Below are 19526 nucleotides of genomic sequence, written 5' to 3'. Positions count from 1 at the left end.
CTAAGCCTAAACCTAACCCTAACCCTAAATCGTACCATACCCTAAACCTAACCCGTAACATAAGCCTAACTCGAACTCTAACCCTAACCCGTATCCTATCCCTAACCCTAACCCCTAATCTAACCTAACCCTAAACCTAACCCGTACCCAAAACCTAACACTAACCCTAACCCTACCCACACCCTAACCCTCACCCTAACCCTAACCAGTACCCTAACTGTAACCCTAAACCATACCCTAACCTGTTCCCGAACCCTAACCCTAACCCGTACCCTAAACCTAACCCTAAACCGTACCCTAAGCCATACCATAACCCTAACCCTGATCGTAACCTGTACCCAAACCGTAACCCTAAGCCTCACCCTAACCCTAACCCTAACCCTAACCCTAACCCTAACCTGTATCTTAACACTAACAATAACCCTAACCTGTACCCTAACCCTTACCAGAACTCTAAACCTAACCCTAACCCTAACCCTAAACCGTACCCTAACCCTAACCCTAACCCTACGCCGTACCCTAACCCTAACCCTTACCCATCACATAACTCTTACCGTAATGCTAACCCTATCCCTTACCCGTACCCTAACCCTAACCCACCCGTAATCTAAACCTAACCCTAACCCTAACCCGTATCCTAAACCTAACCCTAACCCTAAGCCGTACGATAACTCTAACCTGAATCGTAACCCGTACCCTAATCGTAACCCTAACCCTCACCCTAACCCTAACCCGAACCCTAACCCTAACCCTAACCTAACCTGTGTCCTAACCCTAACAATAACCCTCACATGTACCCTAACCCTTACCAGAACTCTAAACCTAACCCTAACCCTAACCCTAACCGTAAACAGTACCCTAACCCTAACCCAAACCCTAAGCCGTACCCTAAATCTAACCCTAACCCATCACCTAATCCTTACCGTAATGGTCACTCTAACCCTTACCGGTACCCTAACCCTAACCCTAACCCTAACACTAACCCGTACCCTAACCCGTACCCTATCCCTAAACTGTATCCTAACCCTTACCCTAACCCTAACCCTAAGCCGTACCCTAAACCTTACCCTAACCCTACCCCTAACACTTTCCCTAACGCTAACCCTAAACCCTAACCCGTACCCTAACCAGTACTCTAACCCGTATCCTAACCCGTACCATAACCCTAAACCTAATCCTAACTCGTACCCTAATCCTAACCGTAACCCTCACCCTAACCCTACCCCGTACCCTCACTCATCCCTAACCTGTATCCTAATCCTAAAACTAATCCTAACCAATACCCTAACCCTTACCCTAACGCTTACCCTAACCCGTAGCCTAAACCTAACCCTAACCGGTACCCTAAACCTAACTGTAAGCCTAACCCATACCCTAACTCTAACCTGTAACCTAAACCTAACCCTAACCCGAACCCCAACTCTGACCCTAATCCTATCCCTCACCCATACCCTAACCCTAACGCTGACCCTAACCAGTACCTAAACCTAACCGTACCCCAACCCTAACCAATACCCTATCCCTAACCCTAACCGTTACCTGTACCCTAAATCTAACACGTACCCTAACCTTAACCTAAACCTAACCCTAACTCTAACACATACCCTAACCCTAAACCTAACCCTAACCAGTACCCTAACCCTAACCAAACCCTAACCCTAACCCGTACCCTAATCCTAACCCTAACCCGAACCCTAACCCTAACCCGTACCAGTACCCTAACTCTAACACTAAACCTAACCTAACCCTAACACTAACCCGTACCCTAACCCTCACCCTAACCCTAACACTACGCCTAACCTGTTCCCAACCCCAAACCGTAACCCTAACCCTAACCCTAACACCTACCCTAACCCTAACTAGGACCATAACCCTAACCCTAACCCTAACCCGTACCCTAACCCTAACCCTAACCCTAAACCTAACCCTTACCCGTAACTTAACCCTAACCCTAACACGTACCCTAAACCTAACCCTAACCCTAACCCTAACCCGTACCCTAACCCTAAACCTAACCCTAACCAGTACCCTAACCCTAAACGTACTCCTAACCCAAACACTAACCCTAACCATAACCTTAACACGTATCCTAACCCTAAACCTAACCCTAACCCTAAACCTAACCCTAACCTGTACCCTAACCCTAACCCTAACCCTAACCAGTACCCTAACCCTAACCCAAACCCTAACCCTAACCCGAAACCTAACCCTAACCCTAACCCTAACCCATACCCTAACCCTAACCCGTACCCTAACCCGTACCCTAACCCTTACCCTAACCCTAAACCGTACACTCACCCTATCCCTAACCTGTACCCTAACCCTAACACGTCCCCTAACCCTAACAATTCCTCTAACCCTAAACTGTACCCTAAACCTAACCCTAACCAGTGCCTTAACCCTAACCTTAACCCTAACCTGAAACCTAACCCTAACCCTAACCCTAACCCGTACCCTAAACCTAACCCTAACCCTAATCCTAACCCTAACCCTACCCCTAACCCTAACCCTAACCCGTACCCTAACCCTAACTCTAAAACTACCCCTAACCCGTACCCTAACCTGTAACCTAAACCTAACCCTAACCCTAAAACTAAACATAACCCGTACCCTATTCCTAACCCTAAACCAAACCAGTACCCTAACCCTAACCCTAATCCTAATCCTAAAACGTACCCTAACCTTAACCTGTACCCTAACCCTAACCCTAACGCTAACCAATACCCTAACCCTAAACCTAACCCTAACCAGTATCCTAACCCTAACCCTAACCCTAACCGAAACCGTAACCAGTACCCTAACCCTAACCCTAACCATTACCCTAAACCTAACCCTAAACTTAACCCTAACTCGTATCCTATCCCTAACCCTAACCTTAACCCTGACCCTAACCTGTACCCTAACCCTAACCCTAATCCTAACCAGTACCCTAACCCTAAACCAAACCTAACCCGTACCCTAACCCTAACCCTAACCCTAATCCGTAACCTAACCCTAACCTTAACCCTAACCAGTACACTAACCATAACCCTCACCCGTACCCTCACCCGTACCCTAACCCTAACCCATTCCCTAACCCGAACCCTAACCCTTACCCAAACCCGTTCCCTAACCACTAGCTTCAATCTTACCCTAACCCATACCCTAACCCGTACCCTAAACCTAACCCTAACCATAATCTGTATCCTAACCTGTATTGTAACCCTAACCCTAATCCTAACCCTAACCCGTACCCACACCCTAACTCTAACCCTAACCCTAACCCTAACTCTAACCCTAACCCTACCATAACCCTAATCCTTACCTGACCCTAACACTAACCCATACCATAAACCTAACATTAACTCTAAACCTAAACCTGACCCGTACCCTAACCCTAATCCTAACCCAAACCAATACTCTAACCCTAACCCTAACCCTAACACGTACCCTAACCATAACCCTAACCCGTACCCTGACCCTAACCGTAACCCTAAACTTAACCCTAAACCGTACCCGTACCATAACCCTAACTGTAAACCTTACCCGTACCCTAACCCTAACCCTAACCCTACGTCTAACCCATACCATAACCCGTACCATAACCCTAACACTAACCCTAACCCGTTCCCTACCACATACCTTAACCCTAAACATAACTCGTACCCTAAACCTAATCTAACCCTTACCCGTACCCTAACACTAACCCTAACTCTAACCTTAAGTCATACCATAACCCTAACCCTAACCCGTACCCTAACCCTTACCGTAACTCTCACCCTAACCCTTACCCGTACCCCATCCCTAACACTAACCCTAACCCTAACCCTAACTCTAACCCTAAACCTAACCAGTACCCTAACCCTAACCCTAATGCGAACCCTAACCTGTAACCTAACCCGAACCCTAACACTAACCCGTACACTATCCCTAAACCGTACCCTAAACCTAACCCTAACCCTTACACTAAACCTAAGCCGTACCCTAAACCTAACACTAACCTTAACCCTAACTCGTACCCTAAAACTCACCCTAACTGTAACACTTTCCCTAACCCTAACCCTAAACACTAGCCCGTACCTTAACCAGTACCCTAACCCATACCCTAAACTGTACAATAACCGTAAACCTAAACCTAACCCTTACCCTAATCCTAATCCTAACACTCACCCTAACCCTGACCGGTACCCTAACCCTAACCCTAACCCTAACCCGTACCCTAACCCGTACCCTAAGCGGTACACTAACCCTAACCCTAATCCATACACTAACCCGTACCCTAAACCTAACCCTAACCCTAAACCTAAACCTTACCCGTACCCTAACCTAACCCTAAACCAAACCAGTACCCGAACCCTAAACCTAACCCTAAACCGTAACCTAACCCTAACCCTAAGCCTAACCCTAACCCGTAACCTAATCCTAACCCTTTCCCATGCCCTAACCCGTAAGCAAACCCTAAACCTAACCCATACCCTAACCCTAAACCTAACCCTAACCAGTAACCTAACCCTAACCCCAACCCGTACCCGTACCCTAACTCTAACCCTAAACTTAACCCTAACACTAACCCGCATCCTAAACCTAAACCTAACCCATACCTTAACCCTAACCTGTAGCCTAACACTAACCCTAACCCTAACCAGTACCCTAACCCTAACCATAATCCTAACCATTACCCTAACCCTCACCCTAACCCGTACCATAAAACGTACCCTAACCCTAACCCTAACCTATACCCTATCCCTTACCCTAACCCTAACCCGTACCCTAAACCTAACCCGAACCCTAACCATAACCCGTTCCAGTACCCTAAACCTAACCCTTAGCCGTACCCTCACACTAACCCGTACCGTACCCTAACACTAACAGTAACCCTAACACTACGCCTGACCCGTACACTAACCCTAACCCTATCCCTAACCATAACCCTAACCATAAACCTCACCCTAACCAGTACACTAACCCTAACCATAACCCTAACCCGTACCCTTACCCTAACCCTAACCTTAACCCTTACCTGTACCCTAAACCTCACCTTAACCCTAAACCAAACTCCTACCCTGAGCCTAACACTAACCCTAACCAGTACCCTAACCCTAACCCTAACACTAACCCTAACCAATACCCTAACCCTAACCCTAACCCTAACCCATACCCTAACCCGGACCCTAACCCGTACACTTACCCTAACCCTAACCCGTACCCTACCCTACCCTAACCTGTTCCCTAAGCCGTACGCTAAACCTAACCCTAACCCGTACCCTAACCCGTACCCTAAACCTAACCCTAACATTAACCCTAAATGTAACCCGTACCCTAACCCTAAACCAAACCAGTACCCTAAGCCTAACCCTAACTCTAACCCTTAACCTAACCCTAACCCTAACCCTAACCCTAACCCTAAACCGAACCAATACCCTAACCCTAACCCTAACTCTAAACCTAACTCTAACCCGTAACTTAACCCTAAACCTAACACGTACCCTAAACCTAACCCTAACGCTAACCCGAACCCTAACCCTAACCCTAATCCGAACCAGTACCCTTAGCCGAAACGAAATCCTAACATATACCCTAACACTAACAGTAACCTTAACACGTATCCTAACCCTAACCCTAACCCTAAACCTAACCCTAAAACTAACCCTAACCTGTACCCTAACTTTAACCCTAACCCTAGCCCTAACACTAACCAGTACCCTAACCCAAACCCAAACCCTAAGCCTACACCGAAACATAACCCTAACACTAACCCTATACCATAACCTAACCCTAACCCGTACCCTAACCCGTACCCTATCCCGTACCCTAACCAGTACCCTAACCCTAACCAGGACACTCACCCTATACCTAACCTGTACCCTAACCCTAACCCGTCCCCTAACCCTAACAATTACTCTAACCCTAAACTGTACCCTAAACCTAACACTAACCAGTACGCTAACCCTAACCTTAACCCTAACCCATAACCTAACCATAACCTTAAACATAACCCTAACCCGTACTGTTAACCTAATCCTAACCCTAACCCTAACCCTAACCCGTACCCTAAACCTAACCCTAAACCTAACCCTATGCCTAGCCCGTACCCTAACCCTAACTCTTACACTACCCCTAACCCTAACCCGTACCCTAACCCGTAACCTAAACCTAAACATAACACTAAACCTAAACATAACCGGTACCCTAACCCTAACCCTAAACCAAACCAGTACCCTAATCCTAACACTAATCCTAACCCTAAAACGTACCCGAAACTTAACCTGTACCCTAACCCTAACCCTAACGCTACCCATACACTAACCCTAACCCTAACCCTAACCGTAACCAGTACCCTAACCCTAACCCTAACCCGTACCCTAAACCTTACCCTAAATTTAACCCTAACCCGTATCCTATCCCTAACCCTAAACCTAACCTTAACCCTAACCCTAGCCTGTACCCTAACCCTAACCCTAACCAGTACCCTAACCCTAACCCAAAACTAATCCTAACCCATACCCTAACCCTAACCCTAACCCTAATCCATAACCTAACCCTAACCTTAACCCTAACCATTACACTAACCCTAAGCCTTACCCGGACCCTAACCCGAACCCTAACCCTAACCCTAAACCACTCCCTAACCCATACCCTAAACCTTACCCTAACTCATTCCCTAACCACTAGCTTAAATCTTACCCTAACCCATACCCTAACCCGTACCCTAACCCTGACCTGTACCTGTACCCTACCTAACCCAGAGCCGTACACTCACACTAACTCGTGCCCGTACCCTAACACTAACCCTAACACTACGCCTAACCCGTACACTAACCCTAACCCTAACCCTAACCATAACCCTAACCATCAACCTAACCCTAACCAGTACGCTAACTCTAACCCCTACCCTAACTCGTACCTATCCCTAACCCTTACCCGTAACCTTACCCTAAACCTAACTCTAAACCGTAACCTAACCCTAACCCTTAACCGTATCCTAAGCCCTACCATAACCCTAACCCTAATCCTAACCCTAACCCTCACACTAACACTAACCCGTACCCTAACCCTAACCCTAACCCAAACCCTAACCTGTATCCTACCCCTAACACTAACCCTAACCAGTACCCTAACCCTAACCCTAACTCTAAACCTAACCCATACCCTAACCCTAACCCTAACCGGTGCCCTAACCCTAACCCTAACCCTAAGCCGTACCCTAACCCTAACCCTAACACATAACCTAACCCTTACCATAACGCTAAACCTAACCCTTTCCGTACCGTAACCCTGACTCTAACCCTAACCCTAACCTGTACCCTAATCCTAACCCTAACCCTAACCCATTCCCTATCCCTAAATCGTACCCTAACCCTAACCCTAAACCTAACCCTAGCCGTTCCCTAACCCTAAAGCTAACCCTAACTCTAAACCGTACCCTAACCCCTACCCTAACCCTAACACTTTCCCTAACCCTAACCCTAAACCGTACCCTCACCCTAACCCTAACCTGTATCCTTAACCTAACACTAATCCTAACCAGTACCCTAACCCTACCCTAACTCTAAATCTAACCCGTACCCTAACCCTAACCCTAACCGGTACCCTAAAACTAATGATAAGCCTAACCCGTACCCTAACCCAAACCCTAACCCGTAACCTAAACCTCATCATAAGCCTAACCCGTACCCCAACCCTGACCCTAACCCTAACCCTGACCCATACCCTAACCCTAACGCTGAACCTAACCAGTCACCTAAACCTAACCCTAAACCTAACCGTAAACAATACCCTATCCCTATCCCTAATCCTAACCTGTACCCTAAATCTTACCTGTACCCTAACCCTAAACCGAACCCTAAAACTAACCCTAACCCTAACACGTACCCTAACCCTAAACCTAACCCTACCCAGTACCCAAACCCTCACCTAACCGTATCCCTAAACCGTACCCTAATCCTAACCCTAACCCTAACCCGTACCAGTCCCCTAACCCTAACACTAAACCTTACCCCAACCCTAAAACTATCCCGTACCCTATCCCTAACCCTAACTCTAACCCTACGCATATCCTGTACCCGAAAGCTAACCCTAACCCTAACCCTAACCCTAACACTACGCCTAAACCGTACCCTAACCCTAACCCTAACCCTAACCCATACCCTAACCCTGACCCTAAACTGTACCCTAAACCAAACCATAACCCTAACCAGTTTCCTAACCCTAAACCTAACCCTAAACCTAACCCTAACCTCTACCCTAACCCTAACCCTAACCCTAACCCTAACCCTAACCAGTACCCTAAACCGAACCCTAACCGTAATCCTAACACTAATCCGTACCCTAAACCTAACCCTAACCCGTAACCTAACCCTAACCCTAACCTTAACCAGTACCGTAACCCGTACCCTAACCCTAACCCTAACCCGTAACCTAACCCTAACCCTAACCGTAACCCGTAACCTAACCCTAACCCTAACCCTAACCTTCACGCTCACCCATACCCTAACCCTAACCCTAACCTGTACCCTATCCCTAACCCTAACCCTCAACCTAACTCGTACTCTCACCCTTACCCTAAGCCGTACCCTAACCCTAACCCGTACCCAAACCCTAACCCTTACACTAACTCTAACCCATACCCTAACCCTAACCCTAACCCGTACCCGTACCCTAACCCTAACCCTAACCCAAAACCATAACCTAACCCTAACCCCAACCCTAACCCTAACCCGTATCCTAACCCTAACCCGTACCCTAATCCTAAAGCTTACCTAACCCTAGCCGGTACACTAAACCTAACCCTAACCCTAAACCTAAACCCTACTATAACCCTAACCCTAACCGCAACCCTAACCCGTACCCTAACCCTAACCGTAACACGTACCCTAAACCTAACCCTAAACCTATCTTTAACCCTAACCCGTACACTAAACCTAACCCTAATGCTAACCCTAAACCCTACTCTACCCTAACGCTAACCGAACCAGTACCCTAACCCTAACCGTAACCCGTACCCTAACCATAACCCTAACCCGTACCCTTATGCTAACCCTAACCCTAACCTGTACCGTACCTTACCCTAACCCGTATCCTAAGCCTTACACTAACCCTAACCCTAACCCATACCCTAACTTGTACCCTAAAGCTAACATAATCCTCACCCTAAACCTAACCCGTACACTAACCCTAACCCTAAACCAAACCAGTACCCTAACAGTAACCCAAACCCTAACCATAAACCGTACCCTAACCCTAACCCTAAGCCTAACCCTAACCAGTACCCTAAGCATAACCCTAACCCAAATCCTAACCCGACCCTAAACCTAGCCCTAACCCTAACCCGTACCCTAACCCTGACTCTAACCCTAACATGTACCCTAACGCTAACCCTAACCCGTACAGTAACACGTACCCTAACGCTAACCCTATCCCGTAACCTAGCCCTAACCCTAACCCTAACCCTAACCCTAACCTGTACCGTAACCCGTTCCCTAACACTAACCCTAACCCGGAACCTAAACCTAACCCTAATCCTAAACCTATCTCTAACCCTAACCTTAAATCTAACCCGTACCCTAACCATAACCTGAACCATAACCCTAACCCTAACGCTACCCTAACCCTAAACCTACCCCGTACCCTAACCCTAACCCTAAACCAAACCAGTACCCTAACCCTAACCCTAACCATAAACCTAAACCATACCCTAACCCTAAACCTAACCCTAATGCGAACCCTAACCCTAACCCGTAACCTAACCCTACACCTAATCTGTACCCTAACCCTAACCCTAACCCTAATCCTAACCGTACCCTAACCCTAAACCTAACCCTTATCAGTAGCCTAACCCTAACCCTAAACCTAACCCGTAACCTAACCCTAACCCTAACCCTAATCCTAACCCGTATCCTAACCCTAAACTTAACCCTAAACCTAAATCTAACCTGTACCCTAAACCTAACTCTAACCAGTAACCTAAACCTAACCCTAAACCTAACCCTTACCCTAAAACTAACCCTAACCCTAACCAGTACTCTCAACCTAATCCTAACCTGTACCATAACCCGTACCCTAACCCTAACCCTAACCCGTAACCTAAACCTAACCCTAACCCTAAAATCTACTGTAACCCATACCCTAACCCTAACTCTAACCCGTAACCTAACCCGAACAGTAACCCTAACCCATTCCCTAAACCTAACCCTAACCCTAAAACTAATGCGTGCCCTAACCCTAAACCTAACCAGTACCCTAACCCGAATCCTACCCCTAACCCATACCCTAACCCTAACCCTAACCCGTACCCTAACCCTAACCCTTATTCTAAACCTTACCCGTACCCTAACCCTAACCCTAACCCGATACCTAACACTAACCCTAACCTGTACCCTAAATCTAACCCTAAACCTAACCCTAACACGTACCATAAACCTAAACCTAACCCTAACCAGTACCCTAACCCTAACCCTAACCGTAACCCGTAACCTAACCCTAACCCTAACCCGTACCCTAACCCTAACCCTTATTCTAACCCTTACCCATACCCTAACCCTAACCCTAACCAGTACCCTAACCCTAACCTTAACACTAACCCGTACCCTCAACCTAACCCTAACCCTAACCCTAACCCGTAACCTTACCCTAACCCTAACCCTAACATGTACCCTAACCCTAACCCGTACCCTAAACCTAACCCTAACCCTAACCCTAACCCTAACCCTAACCCTATCGCTAACCCGTACCCTAACCCTAACCCTAAAACTAACCCTAACCCGTACCCTAAGAGTAACCCTTACTCGTACCCTAACCCTAGCCCTAACCGTAACCCTAAAACTAACCTTAACCCTAACCCGTACCCTAAACCTAACCCTAACCCTAAACCCTACTGTAACCCTAACCAGTACCCTAACCCTAACCAGGACCCTAACCCTAACATTAACCGTAACCCTAACCCAAACCTGTACCCTACCCCTAACCCTAACCTCGTAACCTAATCCTAACCCTAACCCTAACCTGTACCGTAACTGGTACCCTAAACCTAACTCTAACCCGTAACCTAACAGGAACCGTAATTCTAAGCAGAGCCCTAAACCTAACCCTAACCCTAACCGTAAACTGTACCCAAACCTAACCAGTCCCCTAACCCTAACCCTACCCCTAACCCGTACCCTAAACCTAACCCGTACCCTAACCCTAACCCTTATTTTAACCCTAACCCGTACCCTAAACCTATCCCTAACCAGTACCCTAACACTAACCTTAACCGTAACTCGTACCCTAAACCTAACCCTAAGCCTAACCCTAACCCATAACCTTACCCTAACCCTAACCCTAACCTTTAGCTAACCCTAACCCTAACCCGTACCCTAACCCTAACCCTAACCCTAAACCTATCGCTAACCCGTACCTTAACCCTAACCCTAACACTAACCCTAACCCATACCCTAACCCGGACCCTAAGCGTAACCCTTACCCGTACCCTAACCCTAGCACTAACCCTAACCCTAAACCTAAACTTAACCCTAACCCGTAAACTAAACCTAACCCTAACCCTAACTCTAAACCCTACTGTAACCATAAACAGTACCCTAACCCTAAACAGTACCCTAACCCTAACACTAACCGTAACCCTAACCCTAACCTATACCCTAACCCTAACCCGTACCCTAAACCTAACCCTACCCCTAACCCTATCGCTAACCCATACCCTAACAGTAAACCTAACACTAACCGTAACCCGTGTCCTAAGAGTAACCCTTTCCCATACCCTAACCCTAGCCCTAACCCTAACACTAAACCTAACTTAACCCTAATCCGTACTCTAAACCTAAACCTAACCCTAACCCTAAACCCTACTGTAACCCTAATCCTAACCCTAACCAGTACCCTAACCCTATCCCTAAACCTAACCCGTACCCAAACCCTAAACCTAACCCGTACCCTTACCCTAACCCTAACCCTAACCCGTACCCTATCCTAAACCTAACCCGTACCCTAACTGTACACTAACCCAAACCTAACCCTTACCCAAAACCGTACCCTAAACCTAACCCTAATCCTAACCCTAAAACTAACTCGTACCCTAACCCTAACCCTAAACTAGACTAGTACACTAACCCTAACACTAACCCGAAACCGAACCGCACCCTAACCCTAACCCTAAGCCTAACCCTAACCAGTACCCTAAATGTAACCCTAACACTAACCCTACCCCGTACCCTAACCCTAACCCTAACCCTATCCCGTACCCTAACCCTAACTCGAACCCTAACCCTAACCCTAAACCAACCCTAAATCTAACCCGTACCCTCACAATAACCCGAACACTAACCCTAACCCTTACCCTAACACTATCCAGTACCCTATCCCTAACCCTAACCCGTACAGTAACACGTACACTAACCCTAACCCTAACCCGTAACCTAGCCCTAACCCTAACCCTAACCCTAACCTTACCGTAACCCGTTCCTAACCCTAACCCTAACCTGTAACCTAAACCTAACCCCAACCCTAAACATTACCCTAACCCTAACCCTAACCCACACCCTAACCCAAACCCCAACCCTAACTCTAACCCTAAACCTAACCCTAAATCTAACCCGTACCCTAACAAGAACCCGAACACTAACCCTAACCCTAACCCTAACCTAACCCTAAACCTAACCCGTACCCTAACCCTAACCCTAAACCAAACCAGTACCCTAACCCTAACCCTAACCCTAACCCCAAACCGTACCCTAACCCTAAACCTAACCCTAACCCTAACCCTAACCCGAAACCTAACACTAACCCTAACCTGTACCCTAAATCTAACCCTAAACCTAACCCTAACACGTACCCTAAACCTAAACCTAACCCTAACCAGTACCCTAACCCTAACCCTAACCCGTAACCTAACCCTAACCCTAACCCTACTTGTATCCCGTATCCTAAACCTAACATTAACACTAAACCTAAACCTAACCTGTACCCTAACCCTAACCCTAACCAGTACCCTAACCGTAAACCTAACCCTAACCCTAAAACTAAGCCTAACCCTAACCAGTACCCTAACCCTAATCCTATCCGTTCCGTAACCCGTATCCTAACCCTAACCCTACCCGTAAACTAAACCTAACCCTAACCATAACCTGTACCATAACCCGTACCCTAACCCTAACTCCAATCCGTAACCTAACCCGAACAGTAACCCTAACTGTACCCTAAACCTAACCCTAACCCATACCCTAACACTAACCCTAACCAGTACCCTAACCCTAACCCTACCCCTAACCCGTATCCTAACCCTAACCCGTACCCTAATTTTAACCCTTATTCTAACCCTAACCCGTACCCTACCCCTAACCCTAACCCTAACCAGTACCCTAACCCTAAACTTAACCCAAACCCGTACCCTCAACTTACCCCTACCCTAACCGTAAGCTTACCCTAAGCCTAAGCCTAACCTGTACCCTAACCCTAACCCTAACCCGTACACTAAACCTAACCCTAACCCTATCGCTAACCCTTACCCTAACCCTAACCCTAACTCTAACCCGTATCCTAAACCTGACCCTAATCCTAACCAGTACTCTAACCCTAACCCTAACCCATACAGTAACACGTACCCTAACCCTAACCCTAACCTATAACCTAGCCCTAACCCTAACCCGTACACTAAACCTAACCCTAAACCTATTGCTAACCCTTACCCTAACCCTAAATCTAACCCGTATCATAACCCTGACCCTAATCCTAACAAGTACTCTAACCCTAACCCTAACCCGTACAAACACGATCCCTAACCCTAACCCCAACCCGTAACCTAGCCCTAACCCTAACCCTAACCCTAACCTGTACAGTAACCCGTTCCCTAACCCTAACCCTTACCAGTAACCTAAAACTAACCCTAACCCTAACCTGTACCCTAACCCTAAACCTAAACCCTACTGTAACCCTTACCAGTACCCTAACCCTAACCAGTACCCTAACCCTAACACTAACCCTAACCCTAACCCTTAACCTTACCCTAACACTAACCCTAACCCGTACCCTACCCGAACCCTAATCCCTACCCTAAGCCATACACTAACCCAAACCTTAACCCGTACCCTAACCATACTCTAAACCTAAACCTAATCCTAACCCTAAACCTATCCCGCACCCTAACCCTAATCCTAAAACAAACCAGTACCCTAACCCTAACCCTAAACCGTACCCTAACCCTAAACCTAACCCTAACCCGTAAACTAACGCTAAACCTAACCCGTATCCTAACCCTAACACTACACGTACCCTAACTCCTACCCTAACCCTAACCAGTACCCTACCTTAAACCTAAACCTAACCTTTATCTTACCCCTAACCCTAACCCCAAACAGTACCCTAACCCAAACCCTAACCATAACCCTAACCCAAACCTAACCCTAACCCTAACCCGTACCCATACCCTAACCCTCACCTGTACCCTAACACGTACCCTAACCCGTACCCAGCCCTAACCCTAACCCGTAACTGAATCCTAACCCTAACCCTAACCCTAACCCTAACCAGTACGAGAACCCTAACTATAAACTTAACTCGTACCCTAAGCCTAACCCTAACCCTAACCAGTACCCTAAACCTAATCTTAACCCGTACCGTAACGCGTACCGTAACCCTAACCCTAAACCGTAACCTAAACCTAACCCTAACTCTACTGCTAAACTGTACACTCACCCTAACCCAAACCCGTACCCTAACCCTAACCCATACCCTAACCCTAACCGTTACTCTAACCCTAACCCGTACCCGAAACCTAACCCTAACGAGTACACCAACCCTAACCATAAACTTAACCCTAAATTGTACGCTAAACCTAAGCCTAACCCTAACCCTAACCCTAACCCTAACCTGTACCCTTACCCTAACCCTAAACCTAACCCGTCCCCTCACCCTAACCCTTACCCGTACACTAAACCTAACCTTAACCCTTACCCTATTGCTAACACGTACCCTAACGCTAACACTAACCGAAACCTTAACCCTAACCCATACCCTAAACCTAACCCTAACCCTAACACTAACCCCTACCCTAACCCTAAGCCTAACCCTAACCAGTACCCCTAACGCTAACCCTAAACCTAACCATACCCTAACCCTAACCCTCACACTTCCCTTACCCTAAACCTAAGCCAAACCAGTACCCTAGCCCTAACCCTAACCCTAAACCGTACCCTAAACCTAACCCTAACCCTAACCCTAACCCTAATCATATCCCGTACACTAAACCTACCCTAATCCTAATCCGAACCCTAACCCTTCCGTAACCCTAACCAGTACCCTAAACCTAACCCTAACCAGTACCGTAAACTGTACCCTAACCCTAAACCTAACCCGTAACCTAACCTTAACCCTAACCCTAACTACTCCCATAACCTGTACCCTTAACCTAACCCTAAACCGTAACCTAACACTAACCCTAACCCTAACCCTAAGCCGTAACCTAACCCTAACCCTAAACCTAACCCTCACCCATACCTTAACCCTAAAACTAACCCTAACGAGTACCCTAACCCTAACCCTAACCCGTACCCCAACCCTTACCCTAATCCTAACCCTAACACGTACCCTAAACCTAACCCTAAACCTACTGCTAACCCATACACTCACCCTTACCTGACGCCGTACCCTAACCCTAACCCATACCCTAACCCTAACCCTGACACTAACCCTAACCCGTACCCTAACCCTAACCCTAACGAGTACCCTATCCCTAACCATAAAATTAAAACTAACCCTTACCCTAACCCTAAGCCTAACCCTAACCCTAACACGTCCCCTTACCCTAACCCTAACCCTAACCCGTACCCTAATCCTTACCCTTACCCGTACACTAAACCTAACCCTAACCTTAACCCTATTCCTAACCCATACCCTCACGCTAACCCTACACTTACCCTAACCCTAACCTTAACCTTAACCCGTACCGTAAACCTAACCCTAACTCTAACCCTAACACTAACCCCTACCCTAACCCTAACCCAAACCCTAACCAGTACCCTAACCCTCACCCTTACCCTAACCCGTACCCTAACCCTAGCCCTAACGTGTACCTTTACCCTAACCCTAAACCAAAACAGTACCCTTAACCTAATCCTAAACCTAAACCTATGCCTAACCCGTACCTAACCCTGACTCTAACACTAACCCTAACCCTAACTCGTACCCTAAACCTGTAACCTAAACCTAACACTAACCCTAACCCTAACACTAACCCTAAACCCTATTGTAACCCTAACCCTAACCCTAACCAGTACCCTAACCCTCACCCGTACCCTAACCCTAACCCTAACCGGTACCCTTACCCTAACCATAACCCACACCCATACCCTAACACTAACCTTAACCTGTACCCTACCACATACCTTAACCCAAACCTAACTCGTACCCAAAACCTAATCTAACCCTAACCCATACCCTAACCCTAACCCTAACCATAACCCGAAGCCATACACTAATCCTAACCCTATCCCATACCCTAATCCTTACTGTAACGCTCACCCTAACCCTTACGCGTACCCTATCCCTAACCCTTACCCTAACCCTAAAACTAACCCGTACCCTATCCCTAAACCGTACCCTAACCCTATCCGTATCCCTAACCCTAAGCCTTACCCTAACCCTAACCCTAACCTTAACCCTAAACGGGACCCTAACCCTAACCCTAACCCTAATTTTTTCCCTAACCCTAAACCTAAAACCTAACCCATACCCGAACCAGTGCCCTAACCCGTACCCTAACTCGTACCATAACACTACCTCTAATCCTAACCCTCACCCTAATCCTAACCGTTACCCTCACCCTAACCCTAACCCTTACCCTAACACTAACCCCAACCCGCACCCTCACCCCGAACCCTTACCTGTACCCTAAGCCGTACACTAACCCTAACCCTAACCCATACGCTAACCCGTACCCTAAACCTAACCCTAACCCTAAACCTAAAACTAACCCGTACCCTAAACTAAACCTAAACCAAACGAGTACCCTAACCCTAACCCTAACCCTAACCCTAACCTGTATCCTAACACTAACCCTAACCCGAATCCTAACCCGTACCCTAACCCTAACCAGTAGCCTAACCCTAACCCTAACCCGAACCCTAAACCTAACCCTAAACTTAACCCTAACCCGTATTCTATCCCTATCCCTAAACCTAACCCTAAACCTTATCCTAACCCTAACCCTAACCCTAACCTTAACCAGTACCCTAACCCTAACCCTAAACCTAATCTAACCCGTACCCTAAACCTAACCCTAACACTAATCCGTAAACTACCTTAAACTTAACTCAAACCAGTCCACTAACCCTAACCCTAAACCGTACCCTAAACCGTACCTTAATCCTAAACCTAAACCATTCCCTAACCCGTACCCTAACACTAACCCTAACCCGTTCCCTAACCAGTACCTTAAACCTTACCCTAACCCATACCCTAACCCGTATCCTAACCTGTACTCTAACCCTAACCCTAACCCTAATCCTAACGCTAACCCGTACCCACACCCTAACTCTAACCCTACCCTAACCAAAACTCTAACCCTCACCCTACCATAACCCTAATCCTAACCTTAACCCTAACACTAACCCGTACCATAAACCTAACCCTAACCCTAAACCTAAACCTAACCCATACTCTAACCCTAATCCTAACCCAAACCAGTACCCAAACCCGAACCCTAACTCTAAACCATACCCTAAACCTAAACCTAACCATAACCATAACCGTACCCTAACCCTAACCGTAACCCTAACCTTAACCCTAATCCGTACCCGTACCATAACCCTAACCCTAAACCTTACCCGTACCCTAACCCAAACCCTAACCCTACGCCTAACCCGTTCCATAAACCGTACCCTAACCCTAACACTAACCCTAACCCTTACCGACCCCATACCTTATCCCTGAACATAACTTGTACCCTAAACCTAATCTAACCCTAACCCGTACCCTAACCCTAACCCTAACCCTAACCCTAACCCTAACCCTAAGGCATACCCTAACCCGAACCGTAACCCGTACCCTAACCCTTTTCGTAACGTTCAACCTAACACATACCCGTACCTTATCCCTTACCCTAACCCTAACCCAAACACTAAAACTAACCAGTACCCTAACACTAACCGTAACGCTAACCCTAACCCTTAACCTAACCCTAACCCTAACCCGTACCCTCTCCCTAAACCGTACCCTAACCCTAACCCTAACCCTTACACTAAACCTAAGTCGTACGCTAACACTAACCCTAAACTTAAACCTAACCCATACTCGAACCCTCACCCTAACCCTAACACTTTCCCTAATCCTAACCCTAAACCCTTACCTGTACCCATCCAGTACCCTAACCCGTACCCTAACCCGTACCATAACCCTAACCTTAATCCTAACCCTTACCCTAATCCTAACCGTAACACTCACCCGATCCCTAACCTGTAACCTAACCCTAACCCTAACCCTAACCCGCAACCTAAGCCGTATACTAACCCTAACCCTAACCCGAACACTAACCCGTAACCTAAACTTAACCCTAACCCTAAAACTAAACCTAACCCGTACCCTAACCTAACCCTAAACCAAACCGGTACCCTAACCCTAACCCTAACCCTAACACTAACACTAACCCTAAACCATACCATAACCCTAACCCTAAACCTAACCCGTAACCTAACCCTAACCCTAACCCGTACCATAACCCTAACCTAAACCTAACCCTAACCCTAACCCGTACCATAAACTTAAATGTAACCCTAACCAGTACCCTAACCCTAACCCTAAACCGTTCCCAAACCCTAACCCTAACGCGTATCCTAACCCTCAACCTATCCTTAAACCTAACCCTAACCTGTAACCTAAACCTAACCCTAACCTTAACCCTAACCCTAACCAGTACCCTAACCCTAACCCTAACCCTAATCGTAACCCTAATACGTACCCTAACCCTAACCCTAAACCTAAGCAGTACCCTAACCCTAAACCTATCCTGTGCCGTAACCAGTACCCTAACCCTAAACCTAACCTGTAACCAAACCCTAACCCTAACCTTAACCAGTACCGTAAGCCGTAACCTAACCCTAACCCTAACATGTAACCTAACCCTAACCCTAACCCTAACCCTAACCCTAACCCTAACCCCTAACCCTAACCCTAACCCTAATCAGTACCCTAGCCCTAACCCTAACCCGTACCCTATCCCGTACCCTAAATCTAACCCTAACCAGTACCCTAACACTAACTCTAACCCTAAACCTAACCCGTACCTCACCCTTACCATAAGCCGTACCCTAACCCTAACCCGTCTCCAAACCCTAACCCTTCACTCACCCTAACCCGTACCCGTATCCTAACCCTAACCAGTACCCTAACCATAACCCTAACCCTATCCCGTACCCTAACCCTAACCCTAACCCTAACCCGTAACATTACCCAACCCGTACCATAAACCGTACCCTAACCCTAACCCGTACCATAACCCGTACCCTAACCCGTACACAGCCCTAACCGTAACCCGTACCCTAACCCTAACCCTCCCCAGTAAC

The sequence above is a fragment of the Vulpes vulpes genome, chromosome 13, assembly GCF_048418805.1.
Source record: "Vulpes vulpes isolate BD-2025 chromosome 13, VulVul3, whole genome shotgun sequence".
Lineage (NCBI taxonomy): Eukaryota > Metazoa > Chordata > Mammalia > Carnivora > Canidae > Vulpes > Vulpes vulpes.
This window is presented reverse-complemented; position numbering follows the sequence as displayed.